Below are 25,665 nucleotides of genomic sequence, written 5' to 3'. Positions count from 1 at the left end.
TTTGATGATGCCTATAAGAAAGAAAATGTAAGGACATTTTGAAGATACAAGGACATGTGACAGCAGCAGCTGTGTGACATTATTCACTTCAGTAAATGAGCCAGTGTGCACTCTTTGATGTATTACTGTGACAAGGTCACTCTGAGCAACAAGGGACAGGTAGATGCTTTCTGAAGTACTTGCTGGAGTTTTTGAGAATAAAGAGTGAATTCTATAGCTCCCTACTTTCTTTTATTTCTTGAGTCACTGAGTCTCATCAACAATGCAACAAGGCAACTGCCACCCAGCATGAAAAGTCAGATTTAGGGCTCTAAAGGACACTAATTCTGGCAAGAACCAGTCTTCATGGTCAAAGACACCACAATACTCCTCACAACAGAATAACTACCAGTACACAGTGATGTAAACATTAGTGGTGGGGAATATAGTCTTTTGCCATCTTTAGTACTATCTAATTTAAACTATTCAAACACTTGAATCCCCTTTTTGTCTAGCACAAACTACATGTTTGGTGAATGGGTTAAGTTTGGTCAATGTTCACTTGCTCCAAAGCAGAGATGGAAATCTGTAATCTGAGTTGTGTTAAACAATCATTTATGAGTACATGCTATCTATGTTTGCCAAAATATTAATCATTCTGAGAAGACATTAATTACTTGCCCACCTATAAAAGGTGCTCATTTAACTGCACTCATTCTCAGTTTTTCTTTCCTACTTTTTCACAGTAACACTGTGGGCAAGCTATACCTTCCTCCACTGAGCCTAATTTTACTCATATAGGTGTCTAATTCTAAAATAAGAAAATGAATACTTACATTCAGCATTGAATAATTTTAAAGTACTGAAAATGCCATAGATTTGAATCAAAATTTTCTATGTAAAACATACCTGAAGTAAAACTACTTAAAGCACAAAATCTGCATTTAATGGGTTTTTGAGACAATTTGGTTGCCAGGTGTCTGTATCCCAGAAATATGCAAGGAGAGTCCAAAATAAATAATTCAGGTGTAGTTCTTGACATCATAACTTTTAATTGTTTTACAGGTTTTACAGCCTTATGGATATGCCTTTTGGCTACTATTCTGTGAAAATAAAATGTTCAAATGTTTTCATTGAGGTCCAGCTCAGAATTCAGCTGTGTCTAGTGCAGAAATGTTGCCGAGAATTTTATTTAATCAGGCACAGCATGAAAACATCTTTTTTAGCCTTCCCAGTAGTGGTGTGGACTCTCCCCAGTAGAGCACCCAAGAACCCCAGACTTCTCTGGGCTGTCTCACCCTGGGCTGCCTGGTGAGCTCTGCTCCCATACAGTTCTAATGAAGCTGTCTGGCTTTGTGCAGTGCCACTGATTTAGTTGCCATTGACTAAGAAGTGGCGTAAGGTCACTGAAGGGAAAGCCAGAGGATATGGATGGCTCAGGGCGTGTTTGAACACGGGAAGAAAGAGAAAACAGAACAGTCAGGGCTTAAGTGTAGCCCTGTCTGCATTCCCTGCTCCTATTGATCTGCTCTTACACATGCACATTTCAGGCTCTGTGGAATAAGATACCAGAGAAATATTCAAAGAGCTTCAAAAATACACCATAGCAAAGTACCAAAGCTTCAAAATGAGCGAAGCAGCAGACTGGAGAGAACTGACCAACTTCAGCACAACCAAAAAAAAATAAAAAAATATTGAAGCTCAATCCAGTCTTTCTGGCTGCAGTTAATTGAACAACTGTGCCTGTGCTTTGCACGCAGCTAAAATAGGGTCTTAAAACAACCCCTCAGTGTGAATTACTTTCAGATAGTTCAGAAAACTTACAGCACTTGGGAGTTAATTTCTAACTTTCTCACATTTAGCACATGCACATAAGATCTGGTATGCTTTGATCTTTTCCTTTACAAGATAGAGGCTGATATTACGGCACAATTTCTAAAAGAAAAATTAAAGGAAATTAAAGGCACCACTAAAACATGGATTTTCTTTTTTTTTTAAATTAAAAGAACTCAACTGGGATAAAACATCTCTTTGGCTCAAAATGGAACTGATCAATTGTTCAACAGTTGGAATTCATGCAGTCTTATTTAATGATGTGCTCTAATGGCAACCTTTTTATGCTTCATTTCCCAATGGCAATACACAATGACACAGAGGAAAAAGCCATGTAATGTGCTGAAACAATATCTTGGATTGTTGCTAAGATTTAAGGGAAATAAAGTAGTGCCAAACTGTTAGCACTCCTAAGGAAGCAGACTGATGGATGGATGGTCTGTGCAAACTAACCCCGAGTGGAAATGAGATCCATTCTTCTGCGTCTGCACAGAGATACTTCCATTTGCAAACCAACTCATTTCAGGCCCTGTAGACTTGGTTTTCTGAGAAGTTTTAGACCTGGGTATTCCCACATGCTCATCTTCAACATGTTCACTACTGTACACATCAAAATTCTGTTTCCACATTCGGGTGTTCATCTAAAACTGCTAATTGCCATGAACATTTCAACGTGAGCATAATATCAAAGGCCAGTTTATTACAAAAATACAAGATTGTGATACTTGTGGAGCATTTCCAGATGAGTGCTGAAATAAGTAACATTGCATTCAACTTCTCTCCTGTTCTGTTTTACTCAAGACACAAACTTTTCAGATAAGAGTGATATATGAAAAGATTTGGGCACTTCAAGTTCAGCATTTGCTTTTCAAACCTATGTATAAAATCAAAAATCATGCTGCTGATGTTAAGATCTCAGCAGGTAAAAAAACTTAACAAAAGGAAAGGTATAATCCTTTGAAATGGTGAAATGTAGGCTCACTTAACTTAGTACACAGCTCCAGAAAAGTCCTTGCTCACACTGCAGAGGGTTCAAAGGTTTGTAGGTTCATGGGGAGAGCTGACAAGCAATCTGAAGTTGTATTGCAATGACCACTGCCATTATCACATGGATGATCTTAATTCCTTCTCCTTAGAACTGATGCTGTTATGAAAAAGCATTCCCCCTTTGAAATGGCAGTGGTACATCATCCACTCCTGCTTGCACAACTTTTTGATGCCTTCATAGAAACCAAACATTTACTGCTGTGTGCTCAGAGGCAACACTCATTTTCACTCTGCAAAAAACGCACTCTGCCATTAAAGGATGGTCTTACAGCCCTTTTAGGGGCTGCTTTCCCTTTAGGTCCTCTCCTGCTTGTCACTGGCAGCTAAATAAAGTACATGAATTTTCATATCCTCAATAAAGTAAAACCTCAACCTCTTATCTACCTCTTTGTAGCAATGAAAGCTGAGCACCTTCCTGAACTCTTGTGTCATACATGCATTTATTATGTGTGCAGACTTTAAAGCACATCAATCTGTAGAGGTAAATTAACACCCCACATAAGCAAAGAGCTTTCCCTATAAAACTGCAACGTTAATCATCCTTTGATAAATCAATCATATCACATAAGGAAGGCCCACATTTTGTCTAGAAAAGAGCTTTCTACTTTTTTATTTGAGTCCTAATTGGCCATTAAGAGAAAGATACATTCTGCTTTGTCAAACTTAGATTTATGTAACATGCTCCCATTTTAAATTTCTCTAAAGATATCTGCACTCAAAGTCACAGAACATTTAACTAACAGTTTCATTTCAGCCCAAGATCTAAAGGAACTAACATATTTATTAAAGCATTTTGATCCTTCAGAGACAGATTAATAAGAAGCTTGTGACAGTTCAGCATGATAAAATGAGCCAATAAACAGCAATGTGTGCTGACGTTAGATATACTGATCCACAAATAATATAATACATATTTGGTTTGTCACAAAGAAAAATCTCTTGAAAAAGCCATTGCCATGATTAAATACTTTCTGCTATCTCAAAATTTCTGTATTCTATACAAGTTTTCCTTACAAATTCCCTCAACAAATAAACCAAGCAAGGCTTTTTCCTACACAAGGAAATCACAGCTTTGTATGATATCAATATGGAATAATGAGTCAAAATGCAGCATGAAAAGGGTTTCAACATTGTATGGGTTTTTGGGGTAAAAATAGAGCACTAGATGCCAGAAGTGTTGAATGTTCATTCACTATAAAACAGATGTTCAGGCTTGCCCGGCTAGCTGCCATTCACCTACCTATGAATTATTATTTGTATTATGCATTTGTTTTCTGGTAACAGCTCAGAAATTCAACGTTTTTAATGTGGTTGTCAGTAACAATAGGGACTCAAGGTTTAGATCTGGGATAGTCTTTTCTGTGCAACAGCTTTCTTTATTAAAGCTCATCCTTTGTCACTATTCCTGCTCATCCATTGCTACACATCAAGTGAGGGTGAAGCTTGGGAAATACACACACTCACATGCTTCAGACACATTTCTTCCACTAAACATTGAATAATGGAGTCAATTGTTTTCTCATTTTCACTGTTTATACATCACTGCTGCCAAATGACTTTCCTGATGTCCATTGTGATTTATGACGTGAAAGAATACTAAAACTAATTTATACTAATAAATGCAAACAGCCCCATTAACATCAATACATATCCTAATTTACACCACCAAAGAATCCATACTGGTATACTTAGAGCAATTTCAGAGTATTGCCTAATGAAGATAAAAGGTCATTGTACAAACTAGCAGTGATGGAAAGTTTACAGCAGTCATCCCAAGGTTCCAAATGCTGTGCATAAAACTTAATGTAGTGTACTGCATTATCCACTAATGCTTAAAATAATGGCTCCTGAGATTCTGCTTATAATGATCCTGATCTAAATGTGAAAATAACTTCATGCAGTTTTTTCTCCAGTCATTACTTACTAATCTGCTTTCTCTTTCTTCATCCAACCTGTCAGACTGATGGGGGATCAGACATAGGAGGAACTGGAATGGACCCTACAAGTTACTCCTTGCTTCTCACAGCAAAATCCATGCTTGCTTAATCTGGCATAGATGTGGCAATAACAGTTTATTCTGTTACATTGAAATACTCACCACATAATGAAATATTACACAGCACACAGGAAGAAACAACAGTGGATTAAATTGTAAGCAAAGAAATAAAACAAACCCTCAAAATAACTCCAATTTTGTTTTTGAGTAATTAATGTTTTTGACTTCAGCCCAAAACAAGTGTTAAATTCATAGTCTAGGACTTCAACTTCACTGTTGGAGCTTCTTGTTTTTGTTTGCTATCCAAGTATTCAGGAGAACATAAACAACCTAGGAGGTGCTGAGCTGATGCTGGCACACAAATCAAATTACCTTTCTTTAACAACTAAAGCTGTATCACCAGGACCAGCCTTTTCTGGGGCGAAATATTTGGATGTATTTCTTTTCTTCCAATAGCATAAGATCTAGACATTTTAAAACTGTGTGATAGTGTCTTAGGAGACAACTTAAAAAGCCACTGAATTGTTACCCTAACACACTGCATTAGGAAAACACAACAGAACCATTAATATATTGATATTTTATTTTACTAAATATATTTCTCTACTTCATAAATTTTCTTATCTGTAATCTCTCATCAGAACACAATGCTCATTAATACATGCTTCCAATACACCAGTTAACCAGAGCCTGGTTCTCCATATGTACATGTAGGAAAGAGACAGACAAAAGGCTCTGATCCAAAGTCAACTGCAGCTAATGCAAAAAGCCCTGCTAGTGCCATTGGCAATTTCCCAGAACTGTCCTGGCAATTAAAAGCAGATGGGTGCTGGAAAACCAGCCCTGGTGACCAACACCTAACCCAGGGTCACATAATGACTTTGGCTGAGACCTGAGACTGGAACTCAAATCTACTGAATTTCTGTCCAGGGGTTTAATCACAAAACTACTCTTAATATTAAATCAAAAGATTTTGAAAAAATATATTAGCAAAATACAAATTTTTCACTTCAGGGATCTATATCATCATTCAGTTAACCATTTATTTTAAATATCTCAGACAAAAATAAGTAATCAAAGTTCCTTGCTATGGTGTTAATTAAGGATTTCTAGTCATACCTCTGAGCAATCCACTAACCTCTAAATGATGTTCTAACTGAAGCCTGAACAGGAGCAAAACTGAAGTACAATTAAGGTTTGCAGATCTGCCTATATTATAGCTTTTTAGCTGTAACCTTTCTACCCTGTTCTGTAATTAGTGAACCAGATCATACCTTCTCCAGACACAGACATTTATAAAGAGTTCAAAGCTTTTTTTGCAAACTCTGGAGCAAGAACTCCAGGAAAGTAGAGTAATTCTGAACCAGCGAAGCAGCACTACCACATACAGCACCTGGCTGCCCTTTGCAGAAATTGAGATTATTTTTTTTCCCCTCACACACCTCTTGCTTATCAGACCACATCTTTCAAGTCAATGAAATGCAAGGTTTTCTACCTTTCAGATTTCTCACACAGCCCAGTTCTCCTAGGTTTGTTTTCACTCCTGTTCTACAGTCAGCAAAATAAACCAGATCTGCATCTCTTTTGAGCATAGCTACGGATAAAAGCAGGTCCTCACACCTCAGCTCCTTCAGCAGAAAAGTCCAGCAAGGACCCACAAGTCAGAATAACCTGAAAGCCACACATGGGGCTGAATGTGCAATCACCATTTACTGCATCTCTCTGGCAAAGTGTACAAAACCAGGACTTATAAAAGGCACTCCTTTGTTTCTCTGGAGCTTATAGCCAGGGATTTGCAAACCCATTGCCACAGGAGGGAGGCTGAGCAGAGCCCAGATAGCTGCTATACCTGCCCACCTGTCCCCCCAGCAGTGTGTGAGCTGCCAAGAGCCCCACGACAGCTCAACCTCAGCAGGAACTGCTGTGTTCCAGCCAGGAACAGGGACTCACCCTCAGCTGGGCCCGAGGACAGGGCCATGGGCTGCAGGACCACCACTGCCACTCAGAGGTACAGGAGAACAGCCAGGCCGCACAAAGCTGCAGTTGGGCTACCAAGAACCAGGAGAAATTCCTGTGAGGAGAAGGAAGTAACACTAGCACCTCTCTCAGTTTTATACCCCCTCACAGCCTGGGAGGTAATTAGAGAACCACCAACACCTGTGCTGGACAAAACACCCTTCCCTCAAATTGGAGCCAGCTGGTGCTGGGCCCCCCTGGAGCTGCAGCTGAGGGGCCATGGCCGCTGCTCCCTCAGGGCTGGCTAGCTCCCCATCCTAACAGTGAGGGTTACCAGCAACCCTTGCTCTGTCCCCTGAGCCATTTGGGACTTAATTTACCAAATTCTTTTATCAATTCCCAAATATTTTACAAATTGTGATACTGAAATTCTGGAGGAAGAAGCTGGGCTAGTTTGTGCACAGAGAACCAGAGGTAAGTCTGAGAGGGCTCCCCCTCAGGAGCTGCTGGCCAGCTCTAATTCCAGCCAATATTCTGCTTACTGGGTATGCAAAAATTCAGGTGATGTTCCAGATTTTACTGTGTGAAAGTATGTGTGCAAGTTCTTCAGTAAAGGCAGCCCTGTTAAGCTCTCAGTGGCAGAGCAGATTATTTTCTCATTATGGGTAATGTGTGAGAAATCTTTATCTGGAATTTTCTTTCTTGTGGGGTGTTTGCTGGCCTGAGGAATGGAGGCATATCTAATGGCCCCATGGGCAAAATGAGAATTCAAGGGTGGTTTTGGTGTGGGACACTGTGTGGGAATGGCATTGCCAGGCTGCTGAATGAGTGTGAGCAAGTGAGTCGTGTCACTAGGGCAAAATCCACCCTAGTTTGTTACCCTTTATAAATCACTGTTACGAGAAAATGGTACAAGGAGGTGATTTTACTGACCACTTAGTATTGACCCTCTGCTATTCTGACAGTGCTCCTTGGGAATGTTTGTGATATGCACTGTTATACAATGTTTGTGATGTTTGAACGAAATACCTGTTTGTGATCAAAATATGGCACTTACCCATAACTACTTCATAAATCCTAGCAATTAAAAAAAATTCTAATAAGCAATTCTGAAAATGTATTAAAACCATACTCTGTTTTCCTGTTTTGTTCAGAATAAACCTTTTCTTTGCCTTTCACACAGAGCTTTTAGAGTACACTTGAGTCATACTTTCATACAGTTCTCCAGAACCTGAGAGCTAGCAATATAAGGATTTTTAAATTGAAGTTGGGATTCTCAAATAATCTTAAGAGCCTGAGAACTGGGACTGTAGGAGAAATAAACATCACCAATCTAAATATCATGAGTCTGATAACACAGAACAGGGATAAACCAGAGATTTATAGGTGAATAGAATAAAGGAGGAAAGCACAAGATCAAAATAAAGATGCCACTTTCTAGGTAATTTAAATTTTCTGTTTAACATATTGATTAGGAAGAGTGGAAGATTGCTGATGAGAATGTAAAGGGAGAACTAAGGCAAGTGTTATATTTGGGGAGGTTTGTTCTTATCTGCTGCAAGTGAAACAGCTTGTTACCAGTGTGGGTGAGAAGTAGGGTATGGTTATAATCAAAAGATAGCTCTGGCTGTGCTTATTTGCTACTGTAGTTTGACCACCTAAACGACCTTTGTCACTGTGTTGGAAATCCTCTTGTATTTCTGAGAAAACGAGTTTCTTATCTTGCCCTTCCTTTGCAGTCTCTAATTGTAAAATACAATCAAAGTCAGATTGAAGTGCATTGTGTTTACCATGTGCCTTCAGTGTTAACAAAGGAATGAAAATTCTCCACTGATCTAGTACAAATACATATGCTGTTAATTTCTTTGGGTTTGCTTCCTTGGGGTTCTGTAAACAAAGATAGATTTATTGACTGGGTGGGTTTATGCCAGCTGTTCTTTCAAACCTGTCAATGTGCCACTTGGATTTGTGGTAGTGACTGGAAAAGCAGGAGTGCCCTTTTCCCAAGCACAGGACAAACAGAGCTCCAGCAGGCTCCTGAATTCAGTGTGGCCTCTACAACCACAGTTTTATAATCAATCAGATCTGGTGAAATAAGCTCTGGATAAATGATAAAACTATTCAAATGTTACTGCACTCATCATTGTGTGAGACTTGGGTTTTACGAACCTGGTTCTTGGTAATAGTTTTTTCTTGGGAAACCACCACATAGCCAGGCCAGTTATTTTAGCCTAATTTAACTGTTTTTATATGACTGAAAGTACTGCTTTACATAGCACTTAGCCAGAGAAACAGTACTGACCTTTGGATAGAAACTCTTCAATTTTGTCTATCCATGGATTACCACTTATGGTGAAAAATGTGGGATCCAGGATGTCCTGAGGCAAAAATTCCTGTCAAAATTGAGGGCAGTAGATGAGAACTCCCTGAGCAGCCTGGAGACAGGTCTTCCAAAACTCTGTTTGCAGGTTTGTTATTGGTTTGCTGTAATTGCCCAGACAAATCATCTGCTTGTCACTTTACCTGACTGTAAAATTGGAACAGTAAGGGTATCAAGATATTTCATGTGTGAATTTTACTTATTTAATACTTTGAAAGAGCCCTACAAGCCCTTAGTATTTCTATTGAAAGTATTTTGGAAGCTAAATTACTTTCTTTGTGCTAATTCTATAACTTTATAGGAGTGATGTATGAGACAAGCACTGAGGCATAATATAATTTAACTTTAGTTTTACACAGCTTTTGATATCAATTTGATTATTTTCCACAACTCAACAATGTAGTTCACCCTATGTTAAAATAAGACTAAATTTGCTTGGTAAGGGAATAAAAAGGAAATTGTACTTCAGACAGTGGCCCTGGGGTTATGCTAATTTCACTGGTTTGTTTGATGCTATTTCTCTGGTAAAATGTTTTGAAGAAGAAAATTTTTAATCTTTTGTCCAGGGAAGTTAATTTTCCCGTAGTTTTTTTACACCTTTAGAGTTATTTCTAAGAAAAGAGGACTATACCACATAAAATGTTTCGCAGTTAGGGACCAGCAAACATAGTGATAATATGGTTTGGTTGTATAGACTTGCATCTGATAAATATAAATAACCCCCCTTTCAAATGAATATGAACCAAAAGTCAACTTAGTGATCTGATGAGGTACTGACAAATTCACATCCTAACCTAAATGACATTTGTCACACTGAAGTAGAAACAATTATTAATAATTTTCATTTCATTAGGAGCACTACAATGAAATGTCAACAACTTCAAAAGTGTAGCAGAAGTGTACAAATTAATTTTGATTTTCTGAAGTGTAATTATTTTTGTAAGTACCGCACTGTGTAATCACTTTTGGCGCTATTACTTGTGCAATCAATAACACTTAAATGTACTTAGCTGTTTTCAAACATAGTTTCCTAAGGTCACCCTTTACTGGTGTGGAAGAATGTAAAGAGTTGTTTTCTAACTGGTCAAAAATGTAGTGGAATTTTTTAAATACATAATTATTCATGTATATTTTTATTTTTATGTTGATTGCCATAAAGGGGTACTCAATGTCTGTGCAGTTTGGATGAGAAAAAAACCTGTCCTGACTTTGCTGGTGAGTCCATTTTTGTGCTCTGGGTGGCAGCATCAGCTCTTGCTCCTGTGCCTTCACCACCCAGGACTCATCCTACTTGGCAAATGCAACCTGACTGCAGAGTTAATTATATTCCCCTGAGCCAGGCAGTCAGGCCAGACTTGGCCACACATTAGCCAGATGAATGGCTGGTAATCATCTAGAGGAGCACATCGTTCCCACAAGCTTAGTCAGTCCTCAACTGACAGCATTTGTAATAATTCACGACCCTGCAAAAAAGACCACAAGAATGCACATCTTGAAGGAAAGTTACTTTCCTACAACGTGGCTTAACTGTTCTGTATTTTAGCTGACATTCTGATAGGTTTCCTCCACAAGCATTTTGCTTGTGTATTTGTTCATTATTTTATGGAGATCTCCAAGATCCTCTGGGAGTCTTTCCCATGCCCTTTGCATCAGGGTAGGAGCAGAGATGGTTGCCAATTCAGTGTTCAGGTTGGTTTCTGCACTTCACAGCAGCTCCTTAAAGGATGCAGTTTATAATGTAGCTTGAATGGATCCTGGAGTCTCTTCCTGTAGCTCAGCTTTCAACCCTATTTTAACTTCATTTGTAAAACTGCATCAATGGTTTATCCATACTGGAAGATAAAGCTGGTGTAACCAGAACAAGGAATGGAGGCTGTACTTCAGCTATAAAAATTACAGATCCCTGCCATTAAAAATGAAAACCCAATAAAAATAGATTGAAGCTTCCTGTCAGATTAGTAAATTATCCATTAGTATACAGAAGTAAAAACAGGAAAAGACACTTTTTGCCATGAGGAAAAGAAAGTCATAAAATGTACAAAAAAAGTATCATAGTCAGCAGTAATGTCTCTTGACATCTACTGCTAATTGTCATTAAAAATAGTGGTTCAGCCATTTATAGCAACATAACAGTTTGAGAACACAACAGATAAGGCATTCCAGGCACTAACTTATTTAGAGGCTGAATATCAATTCTGATTCCAGAATGATGTTAATGTTAAAAAATACACACTATTTTAACATTTCTAGCTTTCTTTCAGAAGTTATCTGCATTTGAAATCTGTGTGGAAGAATAACTCCAGTAAATTGTGGGCAAGCTTGTTCTGCTATTTAGGAGCATATATATTATACAAGGAAAGTCAGTTAGAGATGGAGGAACTGTGTGTATGAATGTAACTACTCAGTAATTGTACCTGAAAATTTGTTTTAGAGTAATTCACTTGATCTAAACATGTGTACTATACCTCTCTGTCTTCTTGGATTTCAGTATTCTGAAATTTTGTTTGACTTTTGGGACAACTAAAGCATTAAATTCTTTGTCAATACTCCAGAGCCCACAGTTCCTAGGCAGTTGTACTGGAACTGTGTTACTGGGCTGACTGCCAGGAAGCCAGGTAGGGTTTGTTCTGCTTGGAACTCGACTACTCTGCAAAAATGCTTGAGTTTTGGTGACACAGCAAATTCTGTTGCAAAGTATTTTGCTGGAATTGTCAAACTAAGTGCAAAGTCCATATAAGAGTTTGTTTGCACCTGAATTTGACATCATTGCTGCAGATACCTAATGGATGTGTATGTTTTAAGCTCTCAATATCAGATTTTTTTTTTATTGTTACTTAAGCTGTCAATGTGTGTGTGTTATTCTACTATTATGGAAGTAATCCTCATTATATATCAGTGACTTTAGTGTAAAAGAGAAAAAAGGGAAAAATCCCTGCCAGGTTTTCTCAGCTGTGTTCCATAGCCTTAGTTCCTCATCCATCCCATGGATCACAGCAGAAATCTCCACACCTGTTCCTCTGGTTTCTTGGGAAGAAAAGCTCCATCACAGGTTCGACTGTTCTGAAATGTTCATACACCTAGAAAGTCTTTGGTTTATCTTGCTGAAGAAGTAAACACAGAATTGGCTTCAAGTAGGCATTTTTTTAATAGATAAAACCAAAATTAAACTCCAAGTCTAAACAACATGCTGGTTCAAAATGTCTTTATGTGAATGTATTCCAAATCCTGTAGCAGATAACAATTTTGTATTATTTCCATGTGAATTGAATTACACCTTCATTTTCATAGCTAATCAGGTTTGGTTAGTGATTAAGAATATCTGGGATTACAGGTGATTAGCTAGTTGGGAATTGGGAGTTCCCTATAATTTGGATTGGATTTATAATTTTGTCTAGATTAATTGAGTTGAAGCACTTGAGATTAATGAAAATAGATAACAAGTTTATTCTTTGAGGAAAAAGCAAGTCAATTGTGCCTGTCTTACATGGATTGCATCTATTTGCTTACTTTACTTGTCAGGAGGTGACTGTGAAACCAAGGAATATTTCATGCACTGTAATTTGGTTCAGGATAAAAGATCTTAGTGAGCAAACCCAGGAACAGTTAACGCAGTTCTGCCTACAGACCACCAGATCACCCCCAAAAAGATGTCTGAGCCATAGTCAGTAGATGAAATGGAAATATTTTTTGTGTGATCTGATGGGATGCATTCTAAATCCTACAAAATTTTTATGGGATGTTTTTGCCACGGCGCATTGGGTTTAAAAGGTAGTATCACTAAGTCAAAACTGGAAAAGAAGAAAAAAAAATGAAGTAGACCTTGCCAGCTGCAATTACATCTTCTAGTCACTGAAATGTAATATAATTCAATGTCTGTATTAGCATTCAGCATTGTTAATTCATGGGCAAGTAATTTAGTTGAATTCTCAATGAGAAATTGAATTTGAGGTGACTCAGCAGGAAAATCAGTGTGTTCTGTAATTGAATGGAAAATAGTTGAGTTATTGCTGGCAGCGTGCTTGATGTAACAAGCCTTTGTATTACATGTGCCATGAATAGACTGAATGGTTTGACAAGGATTACATTTATTTCAGATAATGAAGCACAATAAAATGTGGGGTAATTAAGGACTAAAGAAAACTACACGACCCAAATCCAATGTGAAAGGTCCCAATTTAGGGAGAAGTTCGGAAGTATCCATATAAGGAATGTTTATGTAGAGTGCTTCAATTTTGACACAGTTGATTCTGCCTTGTTATAGGAGATGGTTAGACTGTGTTTCTAGGTCTTTATCAATTTCTTTTTTACATTTCTGTGGTTGTCTGATTGCAGCATTCACATCAACATCCAGCATGCATTTGAGTGGAGGAAGCAGTGTGATCCATGTCCTCTGAAAGGTAACTCACCTAAAAAAGAGCTGGTACAGGTGCTGCCCTGCCATGGGGAGCCGCATCACAGCACCTCTCCTCTTACCTTCAGCTCCATGTGATGCAATCATTTACAATAAACTGTTCATTTCTGACTCAGGCTTTCTGCTGAGAAAAAGGTGAAGTTCAGCTTTGTCTCATCCAAGTACAGGACAAGTAAGCCATCCTTCTAAAGGAACAGGCTCTTAGGGCACTTATTCAGGTTTTATAGTCAGTCTCAAAGCTTAAACATGAAGACTTTTGAAAAAGATTTAGTTCAATACTTGCTCATATCGGTTTGCCTTGGAAAAGATTTTTTAGCCCAAATGCAACTTTTGTAATCTGACTTGTCAGGTGACTCAATAAACATAATGGTTAAATTTGTTCTATAATCCCATAGATTGGGCTAAAAATGTGGATATTAGAGGAAAACAATACCCATTATCTAAATTAGTGTTTGGAATGCCAGTCTATCCTGTGTGAAATGCACAGTTGTGGAAAATACACTTAACTCCAAGTATCACAGCAAGCAGATCGTGTGTGACAGCTCATCACAGCTCTCGCAAAGGTGTGCTAAGGAACAGATGAGTATAAATAGCATTACAAGAATGCTTTTGAATGTACAGGTGTCTGCATTTTTAGTTTGTCAAATGCATAAAAAAGGATGCTAAAACCTGATTTAAACATAAAAGCAGATGCATTCTTTTGAACAGGGATTAGAAAGCAAATAATTAATCATGCATACCTGAGGATTTATGTAAGCAGCTGCTTAAATAAGAATCATAAACCTACAAATGCAGTCTCTCCTACTTTGCAATCTCTTGAATTTAAAAAAAATGGTGTGGATTTGTTTGGTAGATAGCACTTGACATCAAAAGAAAAATGCTAACATATTCTCCTGGTACCATATAGAAATGAAAATATTCCTAACAAACATCCTGTGCTGTTTTTAACTAGGTGGTAAATACTTTACAAATGCTGGAGTTTGTAAACTGTAGTGTGCTGATTAGGTAAATTAGGATTGGGGAACTCGAGGCTATGTAGGCCTTCTACACAATGGAAGTTTGTTTTCCATCCGGTAAAAAGATGGAAATTTGCATGAGGGTCACGAAGAAAAGATTGGCTGGTCTGAACAGGTTTCTAAGTATTACGGGAAGTGTATAAAATGGACTGGTTTTGACTTTAAGTCAGGTGAAACCAAGTTGATTTCACAGTTATGTTTTCGAATCCGCACATCAAACCAAAATCAAAAGGTCTGGATCTGAGGGAAGTGAAAGAGAAAAACAATTTTTTGCGTGAACAGCTACAGGATGAGATCACCAGGAGTCACACAGCTTTAGTGTTTGGTGCCAGTCTCTACCACACACCGTAAGAAAGGTCTGTACTCTGCTCTGCTGAGTGATTTGCTAGAAGTTCATCACCTGCAGTGAATTCCATGGGATGACAGAGTTTTTATGAATAGGATAAGTAATTCTGGCAACACTTCTGGGATTTGAGGCACCAAGACTTTACATATCAGTTTATTGAATTTGGACTGAGGTTCCAGAACTGTAATAAGAAGTTTAAGCTTGTGGCAATAAAGCTACCTGCAGTAATATATTTAGGCACAAGGGCCCAAACTCCTGCAAAGAAAAAGTGACTCACTTTTATTCAAAATTCAGCTCTCATTGGATTTTTGTCTGTTACTTCTCTTGACATACTTCATGAAGCTTTTACTGTCCTTGCACTCCACTTCTCTGGCAGTTAAGCACACAAGATGTGGAATTAAACTTGGTTGTAAAGATGGAGGAAAAAAAGAGAAGCAGGAGAGAGATGGGGTGCCTTGCCAGCCACTTGGAGAGTTCCTATGTGTGCGTGGTGCTCTCTCAATTCTGCTGGGGATTGGAAATTACCCTTTTCCTTTTCTGAGGAACATTTTAATCTTGTTGCTGCCTTGTCACAGTGTTCATGTATTGCAGCCTTGCTTTTATTGCACTGAGCTTGTTTTCATGGGTTCCTTTTTCAACATATCTACTGATGAAATTGAACACTTTGGGGTTTGAATTTGACAGCTGGAAGATGAGAGAGGGTGTCTGATCCTGCTTCTACAGAATTCCCACAGTGCCCCCTACACTGAAAGGCTTTAAATGTATCTCTCCTTTGAACATCTGATGCTGCTAAAAGTAATGCTTCTGTAGTGTCTACAACTCACTTTATCTTGTTCCAAGAACTGACAGTGTCCCTAGAATACTTTTAAAAAGAGAACTTCTTGGATAAATTCTTTCACTGGTGTATTTTTTCCTTTTTCCCAAACTGCATCTAATGAATATATTCCTTGAACAGCATATTTCAACAACTGTACCTTATAAACTTTTAACCCTGTCCCTTGATGTAGTGGCCCCTTTCAGGCACACAGGACTGTGGAGGACAGACACTGCACTAACTGAAGATAAGAAATGCTACAGTAGAGTGTGACAGGTCGCTTTTTAAGGTACGGCTGTGAATCTCTGCTTAAAAAAAATCAGTAGGGTTCAAGTTCCACAGGGTCCATGTCCTGTGGATCCACATGGATTTTTAGTTGACTTGTAATCTCCTTGGTTTTCCCCAAAGCTCTGAATTTTCATGCCTCCTCCTCAGATGCTAAGCAAGTCAAGGGTTCACCCTACCATCAAAGTTAAAAGATTTAGTGGGAAGAGATTTGCATTGAAACATTTACAGTGATTGCTTGTGGCTCACTGCAGTCTACCGAGCCCCTTTTTAAACTTCACAGTTGTAAACCCGTTTTTAAGCTTGTCGTTTGGAAACAACTCTACGTGAGAAGGTGAAAGGAGCATTTTCCTCAGCGGTCTGGAATGTAACAGCCAGTGAGAGGAGCAGAATGGGAGAACTGCTGTGAAAGGCTTCAATAAGTGGCTGTTTTGTAGCAATCATTGAGTCCTGTCTCAAATCTGAACAGCAACTCCCACTATTGCTCTGAACTTCATTGATGAACAGCAAATTGTCTCGCAGCATTTAAACCTTTACACACACTGGAACACTTGTCTGAGTACCCTGATCTAGGATGCTTTCCCTACCTGGAAAACACCTTTGGAGTTGTAGAGTTTAGCTATGGAAGAACAGAAAAATAGGCATGTGTTTGCTTTCTCAGTACTGAAGGGTATTCATAAACCAACTGCATCCTGAAAGGATGAAACCAAATACTCAAATGCAGCACTGAAACAGAAATTATTGTATTTTCCATAGAAGCGAACAGGTGGTGCTTTTAATCCGACCAAAATTAACCCATGTTCAATAATTTATGCACTCAAATTGACTCTAACAAATGCTGCTTAATTATGCATTCTTGGAAACATGCTTTACGTTTGGTTTCAAATTGGAATTTACATCCAACTATGGTTATCTTCTCACAGCAGTTTTCAGTATGTAATGAGGTAAGGAATTCAGGACATAAAGAATATTCAAAGTAACTTTGCTCTGAATCCAGCTACAATTGCCTACATAGTGTAATTGTCACATTTTCCAACAATGAGAATTAAAAAAGCCCCTATCTTTTAAAAAAAGCTGTTCAAAGAATGTTCTCACAAAAAGAAAATAAAAAATAGAGCAGCTCATTAGATCTGTAGCTTGACTCAGGAAAACATAAATACAGAAGTCAGTCTGTGTTTGAAGTAGAAAAAAGGAGGACAAATACACAGGTTGTCAGTAATCTTTAATGTCTTTCCTTTGTCTCACTCTGAAGTAAAAACAACTGAAACTGTTGAAAGTTGGGTTTATCTAATTCATACCAACAGACTTTCTTCCCCCCTGATTAGTACTTGGAATAATCTTTCTTTATTGATGTGGTGCACACTTCTCTTATGTGCATATCTTGCTATTTTTTTTCTGAAGAAAAAGTGCTTCAAGATAATCAAATATAACTTTACTATGCAGTTTGGAGGAAGCTGAAAATTATTTTCTTCTGCTCTTAATGTTGACATAAAGAACTATTTAGTGTATTTTTCTTGTAACAAGAACTGGAATAATACTGCAGGAGTGAATTAGCACTTTTTCAAATCTTGCCTGGGAAAAAAAAATCAATCATGCTTTTAGCTTTTCATATTTTATGCATCAATGAGATTGTTCACATGAATAAAACCAATTTTTAAATTTTATAAGACTGAGCACCAGCACAGAGTTTTGCATGAGGTAGTAGTGCTTATACAATTCTTAGTGTTCTGCTGATCAATTTTCAGGAAAACTGAAATTTTCCCTTTCAGCCTGTTTTGTAATCTGTTCACTGCTGCCACACGGGATGCCACTGACTCTGTATTTGCATTGCTAAAAGTAGATGTGTTTATTTTTACTTGTAGAATTGAGGAAAGGATGCAGTGGAGAGAAATCTAAGCCTTTGCTGAAAATCCTCATCTCTACTCAGTTTGGACTGCCCAGTTGGAGTGTCCAGGCTCTGAGCAGGTTTGGTATCACCCTTGTGAAATTTCTATCTCAAATTGCAGGGAACTTGTTGGTAAAAGTAGAAACTTCAGGAGGAGCAAGGAAAGCTCCCCCTGAGGCTGACTTGAGGGAGAAACCTGAACTCAATGAAAGGTCTTGGATAATGCAGAAACCTGAGGGATATTTGGGAAACTGAGGCAAACACTGAACTGAAACATAAAAGTTCAGACTTTCTCTTCATTGTCAGCATAAGGAGAGTTTTATATTCCAGTTCAAATATTGAAACACAGTGAAATATTGCTGTTGTAAAGAAGCAGTCATTGAAGGCCTTTCACAAAAGGTCATGTGTTGTTAGCATGAGGAACAGCATCCAACCGGAAGCCTTTTGCTTTTCGTACCTTGTTACATTTTTCTTAGCAAGTTTCTCTCCAGAAAGGTAGGCAAAAGCTCCCTTCTGTCAAGGGATGCTTGTAGGCAATGAAAAAATAAGATCCTGGGTGACATCTAGGGGACGTGGTGGGTAGGTAGCCAAGGCTGATGTGGAAAACTAGGGAAAACAGTTCACAAATCTGTAGTAATCTCTGTGTTTATTTCTGTGTGCAGCTCTTGTGTTTGTATGTACTTACATACATGAACAGTGATGTGTATGAGGAAAACTGAAGGGACAGTTTGGTTTGCTGTCCCAGGAAGTTGAGGTAGAGCAGAGCATAGAAAGCAGCAACACTGCACACCTCCATCTGCAACCAAAACAAAAAAAGGAGCAAAACACTACTTTTGCTTTCCCTAGTAGTGAGCTAGAATTCTGGCTCTCTATTTGTCCTCAGTATTTGAAATAATACAACAGTATATAACTTTATAGTAATTGCTAAATTAACTTGGCCATTTTAATGAAACCCCAAAGTTGGATGTTTACAATATTTTCTGTGCAGGTCAAGGGAGGTAATTCTGTCCCTCCAGTCCACTCTCATGAGACTCCCACCTGGAGTATTCCTTCCAGCTTTGGAGGAAGGATGTGGAACTGCTGGAGTGAGTCCAGATGGGCACAGAGATGCTCACAGGGCTGGAGTGAAGCAGGGAGAGCAGGGGGTGGGTGTTCAGCCTGGAGAAGGCTCTGGGGAGATCTTAGAGCCACTTCCAGTGCCTGAAGGGGCTCCAGAAGAGCTGGGGAGGGACATGGGACAAGGCCCCAGAGGGACAGGACAAGAGGGAAGGGCTTTAAATGGAAAGAGGTTGGATTTAAATGTTAGGAGGGAGTTCTCCTCAGTGAGGGTGGTGAGGCAAAGGCTGCCCAGAGAAGCTGCAGCTGCCCCATCCCTGGAAGTGTTCAGTGGGGCTATGAGCGACCTGATCTGGGGGACACTGTCCCTGCCCATGGCAGTCGTGGAACCAGACGAGCTTTAGCCTCTCTTCCAACACAAACCACTTTATGCTACTTGTAGGAAGTGTAAAAAATGGAGTACTGAGGCAGAGCAAAGGTTTCTGGGAAATAAGACTGAGGACAGCTCTGTCCTCTTATTGCTGTGACCAGCAAACAGTAAATCCAACCCAAACCCCCTTGCCCCTGTAGTACCCTCCAGTTTACAGTGCTGAAGTTCAATTTTAAAGCTCTCATGAATTGTTCAGTACATGCTGTTAATTATCAGCCAGTGTGAATCACCAAAGTCATAACCTGACTCTTAAATGAGTTTCCCATAAATCTGTTCTATTCATTAGAGGTCAAGTTGATAACTGCTAAGAAGGAATATCAATGCTGCATATCAGTTTATAAGGGTATAATTGTAACTAAAAAAATCCCAAATCTTCTCCCTGTGCTTTAGATAATTTAAGTGTGGAACTCAAAGCCCTCAAGTAACTGTTATTTCTTAACAAGATGTGGTAAAAGAGGAGAACAAGTGAAAAAAACCCTTGCAAAACTGGTATGGACATTTCTGAATATCTTTTATACCTATGGGATACAGATGGAATTGTTTAAGTATTTGTTTTGAAAATCTTAGAGTTATGACCAAACATTTTCCTAAATACATTACCCATTAAAGAGAATAATTATCCATAGGAAATATTATCCATTAGGCAATAGTAATGGAAAAGCTTCATTCTTGGAAGTTGGCTATAGGAGGAATTAATATCAACATCCAGATTATGAAGATCTACCCTTGTATCTTCATATTTTAAAAAACCCCAACTTTTCTTCTAATTTTTATAATGGTTGGTTGATTAGGAAAAAAAAGCAGTTGAAACTTACTTAGAACATTTTAAATTAGAACATTTCTGCTGTGTACACTGTAAGGTCACATCAATTTGAGAAAAGCTGCTGAAAAAAGCAAATTATGAGCTAGAAATGTAATACAAACATACTCTGAAACTAAATCATGTACCTCATATATCCCACATTTTGGGGAAGTTTCATTTGTGAGCTTTCAATAAGGAATGGAATGCAGTAGAACTTTTGGGAACAATTTTAATTTATCATCACTTGCAGTATGTGTGTAATAAAAACATGCAGGTTTTCTTTGGAAGAGCATTGAATCAGGCAGATTTAATTGTCTGGGCATCAAAAATAACACCAATAATCAAAAATGTGTTTTTTTGTTAATAGTGAGGTCCTTTTTGGGTACCTAATTGTCATGTGATATATGGCCCCATACTTCTGCTGAATTTAAATAACCTGATAAAAATTAAGTTGTTCAGAAGAAGCTTTTCCTGTTTATGATTCCTGCTTGAATTACTGATAGATTTGCATAGGTACAATTTTGTACCAATGTGAAAGGTTTTTTTTGAAAAATGTGGGGACAGCTGCTGGCTAAATTCCATATATCTGAGCACAGCTACATGGTATTTCTGCTGCTGCTATGAAATGGGAGTGAAAATAGAAATACATAAAATTTTCATAACATGTGAATGGTGAAACTTTGAAAGAAATGTTGACAGAGGAGTTTATTTTTTGACTAGGATTACAGGATGGAGAGGTGAGGCAATGAAACAAAACCAAGCAACTTTGAGATGAAGAAAACTGATAACTGAAGCCTACAAATTATTAATAAGATTATAGTTGGTTTAATGGATCCAATTAAATATAATTGACCTAATTTTATCAGCAAAAATTGTTCTGTTCAATTAGCATGAAATCAGGACAGCACCTACATCAAAAGCTCAATATTAATACTTTTCTAATATACAGCATCTTGTAGAGGGTAAAGTCTTCATCTCTACAAGCTTGTCTCTATTTGGATTGTTTTAAGATTTCTTATAACAGGTCTAATTTGGTTTGAGGCACAGGAATGAATTGTTAAAGTCTCATTTTACTGACAGGTGTGACAGTAACTGTATAAATTGTTTATTGTATCATGTTCATGTGTCCTACTCTAAAACTCATCAAATGAACTGGAAAGTCATCAGTTGACTTCAAACAGGCTTTTAAATAATGCCCACAGATAAATGTGCACACTTTGTACTGTAGGTCTTCTCAATTTTAAATTTTAATCTTTTAGTGCTGTCATGGACTGAATGTGCAGTTCTGAGATTTCAGAGCTTCTTCACCAGACACTTCTCTTGAAGATTTTAAATTAGTTTAATCCTCCAATACGAAATGATCAGAGGCTCTCCCTCAAATTTGGACTGTGCCATGGGAGAAGAGGAATAACTTGTAATTTTTGATTCCATTCCCGAGTTTGGTGGGAGATGAATGAGGCATTTTGAGATTCTGCCTCTTCCTCATTAAAGAGGAAAAAAGAAGTTGTGAGAGGTATATAAATCTATTTGTTAACTTTAATCAGTTAACTGTGGGTGCTGTTAAGGATTCAACCAAATAATACATTTTCTTAATCAACATAAACATCTGTTATTATTTAAGGACATGTGCTATTCTCCAATACCTGGCTTGTATTTTTTCTCAATTTCAATTACAAGTTCTTACTCTTGTTGTTTTCTTTAGTAGTTCTTTGTCTATACAGAAAATTATAGCAAGTTTAACAAAGTCCTAGCTCAAGGAAAGTTATTCACATGCTCAGATCTTGCTCTAAGGTTTATGGTTCTTTGTGGCTGGATTTGAGGAAGGCACTTAACCTGCCCCCCACCTTCAGAATGTTTAAAACACGTCTGTAATAACTCCATATGCTTCTCTTTACAAAGATGAAACCTGCCTGTATCTGCAGTCCTTTCTTTCCTAGGCTAGTTTTATGACAACATTTCACTCCTCTTCCTCAATTCACTTCAAATTTGTCCTCAGTTTCTGTTGAAGATTACAGTGACCCAGCTCCAATCTTAGAAAACCCTTTCCAGCTAAATTCTTACACCCTGAGGAAAATGTCTCTGTATTTTGCTTTAGGCTTTTTCAGCCATCAATGGCAGGTCTGCTACAAAAGATGCTCCAAGGCCATTTTTAACCTTTTTGTCCTTTCACTCTCTGGGTGCTGCACAGCAGGTAAGGGATTTTTAAATACTTGCCAGAATGTGTGGAAAAATAATTCCTGACAACTAACTGTCTTTATGTATTCCATTTCTGTTCACAAAAGTGGCTTGCAATGTTTTCCATACATTTTAGAGTCAATAATTATTGGTTGAAAGTGCATTTTTGAAACTGAGTTGGGAATATTTGACTAGATTGGTTATCTATGTTGCATATTTTATTTTTATTCCAATTAGAAGTAGGATAATTGCATGAAGTTGTCTCAAAAAAAGCAACTCCATACTTATAGTTAGAATATTTTCTCTCATATCCAAAAATATTCCTTCCATATCTGTGCGCTAAAGTTTTTTTAACAAATGAATACTGGAGCCAGGAACACAAATGAAATGAATGTTTAAAATTTTATGAGTATTTTACATTATCTCTTCTGATCTACCTCTATAGTAACTTCTGTAACACAAAGCAAACAGCATTTCTCAGAGGAAAAGAAAATGAAGGAATCTGGTGTAGTTCTGTTGCAGGAGTTAGTAAGGGTAGAAATACATGTTTACTACTAGAGGCTCCCAGCTCTTGCAATAATTGGTGATGTTCCTAAGGGTTTACCTTCAGGAGTCATTTAATGCCTATAAATCACAGCTTCCTTTCCAGGTAAATATCTGGCTGTCAAGGCTGCAGGAAAAAGCACGAACCCAAGCACGCCCTGGAGTTAAAAACCCGACTAAACAAACTCTTAAAAACAGGTGAAGCAGAAAGATAAAAGATCAAAAGAAAGTGAATTTCCATAGTTTTCAAAACATGGCTTTTTTCAGGTTCTACTTGTTTTCTGAGCACTGGGTTTATAAATGCTGTTTTTATTTGTATGCTGATGACCATAGCAGTTCTTTAACTCTTTGAAAATGAGTCCTCTGAATTCCTATGGGGTGCTGTGGATCCCACTGCTAGCAAGGGATCTTTCTTTGGATGTGTTACAGACTGGCCACTGAAAAGGGTTAAAGGGTTGGAACTCATGGTGTTCACATAAACTAAACTTGACTAACTGCAGTTGTTCTGTGGCACATCTTCCTTGTTTACAGTTTATTTTAAGATGTATTTTGTTCAACAGTAAACATCTCTTGTCCTTCAGAGAAATTGTTTTCTCCTTTGTCAGCATCTTGTGCCTTACTTACTTGAGAAATATTCTTAAACTTCAGTCCTTTTAGTTCTGTATTTCTGCCTTGCTGTGTTTAAAATTCCTGTGACTTACCTGTTTCTTGAGGACTCTGGTATTTCTGTACCTTCAAGTCTTCTGTTCTGCCCTTCACATTTTCATCATCACTTCCCCAAAGTGCTGGCTCTGGACACAGGTATAGCCTGGGAACATAGCCCCGAAGGGTGTTGTGCAGAAATACATTCCTGGACTTACACAAAACAGCAGGGTAAACATGGAAAAAGCACTGTTTTCACATAACACTGAGCAGGGAAAAAGGTTAAAGCAAAGGCTAAAATAAACAGTTCTGCCCAACACCCCTCTTGTCACCTAAGTAGAAAGATTGGAGGCTGAGTGCTGGTGTCCTATGAGGAACTGAATCCTTCCAGTGGGACTTGGTTTTCATCTAAAGGTCATGGGCTGGACAAGAGGAAATATTCTCTATCAGAACATCTGCTGTAGTTAGAAAAACAGGTGTACTTGTAGAACAGGTGACCTCGTTCAGGTCATCTTAGAGATCTCTTTAAGGCCTGCTTTGTCAATAATCAGTGTCTAACTTGGGAGATCCATGAGGGAAGTGTGGCACTGCTCTTAAAAGGCTTTTCTGCTCTGTTGTCTTTGACTGCTCCCTGGGTTTTCCAAACCCAGGCCAAGTAACTGTGCTCAGGCTGTAAATTTGGGCTCTTCACTACTGCCAATTTACTTCTAGTTTTCCTGATCAGCTAAATCCCTGAGATGCACCTGGACATGGCAGTGCCAATATGAAACTTCTCAAACTGGTAACCTGCAAGTGCTCTCACCTGAGAACCACCCCAAAAATACTGTGTCTTGGGGATTTTAGAGGAGAATCTGGGACTGAGAATGTGGCCAAATCCTGTGTGATGTGGATGAGGCCAGACTGTGCAGAATGTGCCAAGTCTGGCCAGTGTGGACATGGCCAGAATTCAGCCGGAAAGCATTTCACAAGAGAAACCAAAGCATTAAAATGTTTGCTGACAGCATAAAGCACATTGATTAGCTGCACACTAAGAATTGAAAAAAAAACCAACAAACCAGGGCACAGAAAAGTCTCAGAAGCACCATGTGCTGAATAAATATCCACAATATGTCCTTTATTATGTATTTAAATCAAAAGATCAATCTAGATTTACATTAAATTGTTTTATCTTATTGTGAAAATAAGAGAAGTCTTTAGAGCTGCTTTGCATGCACATTAATGCTATTTTAAGAGTTCTGGATAGCTGGATCAGCACAGTATATATAGAGAGGGGAAAAAATTTGTGTTTTTCATCTGTACATACAGAAATGAGGGTTTGACACCCTGTGATTCACTTCATTAAAGTCAGTTATTTTCAGACTTCTGTTCAGAGCAATAAAATGTGCAGAAACATTAACTAAGGGAGCAAGGAGTGCATTAATGTCAGAACAGATGTGAAATTAATGTGACCTTAAATAATAACCCTTTAGGCAGTACTGTTCATGTAGTAGTGACCAGGGCATTGCAAGAGCTAAATTTGAATTGCACATTGAGTAACAAAAAACCAGTGTTCAGCAGTTTAGGTGAAGTTCAGGTTCCTTTTTTCCAGAAGTAAATAAAAGCAGAAACCCAAATGAGAAACATGCCCACTCATCCCAATGGAGCACAAATAAACTGTGGGTGAAAAAAGCCAATTTTTTTACATGTAAGTCAAATAATTGTTTATGTTCTGGAGGGAAAAAATCACATCAGTTTCCAGTAGCATCAACCATATCTGTACAAGCAGCGATAATTGTTTAACAATTAGGAAATTCCCATAATGTAGATAACAAATGTAATTTTAGTAATTGGGAATTGATTTGTAGGTTTTGCATATTTGTTTGCATTTTTTTTAAAGCAGTCATCTTAATAGGTGGGTTAATTTGTTACTTAAAATATACTGTGAAATTCATGTTCATCACCTGCACAATAAAGCAATTCTAACTTATCACAGAATTATAGCTAAATAAAGTACCAAATATTTTCTGATAGACACCTTATTAGGCAGTTAGGAAATAGGGAAGTGAATCTTAGTGTATGATAAAGTGTAC

The 25,665-nt window shown here is 38.0% G+C and overlaps 2 long non-coding RNA genes across 3 annotated transcripts in view; one reads left to right on the top strand and one right to left on the bottom strand.

The window, feature by feature from the left end:
* Positions 1-6,921, bottom strand: part of LOC107213200 — a 71,824-nt gene extending 64,903 nt beyond the window's left edge. Inside the window, exon 1 of the long non-coding RNA XR_004499962.1 lies at positions 6,806-6,921. This is a non-coding gene — a long non-coding RNA (uncharacterized LOC107213200). The remainder of the gene's footprint in view (positions 1-6,805) is intronic.
* Positions 6,922-7,097: 176 nt separating this feature from the next.
* On the top strand, positions 7,098-23,666 carry LOC107213218. Of its 2 annotated transcripts, XR_004499963.1 has the most exons (7): positions 7,098-7,285; positions 13,524-13,588; positions 15,972-16,067; positions 17,926-18,028; positions 19,825-19,923; positions 22,332-22,427; positions 23,049-23,666. It is a non-coding gene; the product is annotated as an uncharacterized LOC107213218 (long non-coding RNA). The 2 variants fall into 2 exon arrangements; XR_001524674.2 differs by lacking the exon at positions 15,972-16,067.
* Positions 23,667-25,665: the final 1,999 nt, after the last annotated feature.

This window comes from Parus major, chromosome 20, assembly GCF_001522545.3.
Source record: "Parus major isolate Abel chromosome 20, Parus_major1.1, whole genome shotgun sequence".
Classification (NCBI taxonomy): Eukaryota; Metazoa; Chordata; class Aves; order Passeriformes; family Paridae; genus Parus; species Parus major.
This window is presented reverse-complemented; position numbering and strand designations above follow the sequence as displayed.